Source organism: Parus major, chromosome 5 (assembly GCF_001522545.3).
Source record: "Parus major isolate Abel chromosome 5, Parus_major1.1, whole genome shotgun sequence".
Taxonomy (NCBI): Eukaryota; Metazoa; Chordata; class Aves; order Passeriformes; family Paridae; genus Parus; species Parus major.
In genome coordinates this window covers 21,152,092-21,153,183 of record NC_031774.1, presented here as the reverse complement: position 1 = coordinate 21,153,183, position 1,092 = coordinate 21,152,092, and the positions used below count along the sequence as shown (strand labels likewise).

The window sequence follows — 1,092 nt, the reverse complement described above, 5'->3', positions numbered from 1 at the left end:
GGGAGAATCCAACAATTAATTTCCAGACAGGAGTTGGAAAAAAAATACTGCGGTGATGTCCAGGTTTTCTTCCACCCGCGCTCGCTTTTTATACAAGTGCAACCCTCTGTCTATTTCTGGAACGCGATCAAAACCCTGATGCTATTTTTAGCAGGTACTGGGGAAAAAAATCCACACACAAAGGCATTTTGCTGGAACGCTACGTCCAAAACATTAAATGTGCATTTAGTCTGTCCCCCTACAACACAACAACCCCCAACCAGGCACCCCCATACCCCAGCTTCTTTCTGCAACACCGTCTACATTTGCTTTAGAGGCATCATTGCAGAGAAAAAAAAAAAAAAAAAAAAAGCAAACCCACAACAAAAACAAACAAATAGAACCCACACCAAACGACCCAAACTGACCGCCTTCCATGCTGTCCTATTGCACAAACCCCTAATCCACAGTTGTATTGAGTCTGTCTCTGTGCCTCTCTGCCTGTTGCCTTGCAAGCATTATTGTGTCTGTCTTCCTCCGGAGTCTTTACAAAGTGGGCTTTGGAAAAAACACAACCACCATGCACCAGTTTGCCATCATGTACAAATGTGGATTTCAGGCAGGGATGCTTGCTTTGCTGAGACACAGAGATGGTTTCATATACTGAACTGCACCCAGCACCAAGAAGGGTTGTTTTTAAAATAAATTCTCCCCACCCCACCCACTGCCTTTTCCCCCTTTAAAAAAAAATCCTTTGTTTGGAGAATAAAGGATCTATAAATATATATGTGAAAAAAGGGGTGTGTGTGTGTTTGCGTTCTAGTAATTCACTACGAGGGGGGACTGGGGAAAAAATAGAATCATTAGGGCTTGCAGGCTGCAAGGAGCCAGCCTGAGACTCCTTTGCAAGGCTGCGTCAGTTATCAGCTATTGACGTCACGTTCAGATTCTCCTCTTCAGAGGCTCTAGTTCATCATAAAAGATGTCTGTGCTTGGAGCTTTGTGCTTGCAGTAAGGCACTTCAATTCGAGGAAAAGAGTTAATTAGCAAGCCCCATATTTTGTGTAGTGCGGTTGTCTGTTCAGTTGCACAAAAATCCTGAGGGGGCTGGGG

At 44.2% G+C, this 1,092-nt stretch overlaps 1 long non-coding RNA gene across 4 annotated transcripts in view; it reads right to left on the bottom strand.

Annotated features, from left to right (window-relative positions):
* LOC107206267 overlaps window positions 1-1,092 on the bottom strand; it is a 76,216-nt gene that overhangs the window by 64,167 nt on the left and 10,957 nt on the right. The gene's annotated exons all lie outside the window — the stretch shown is intronic.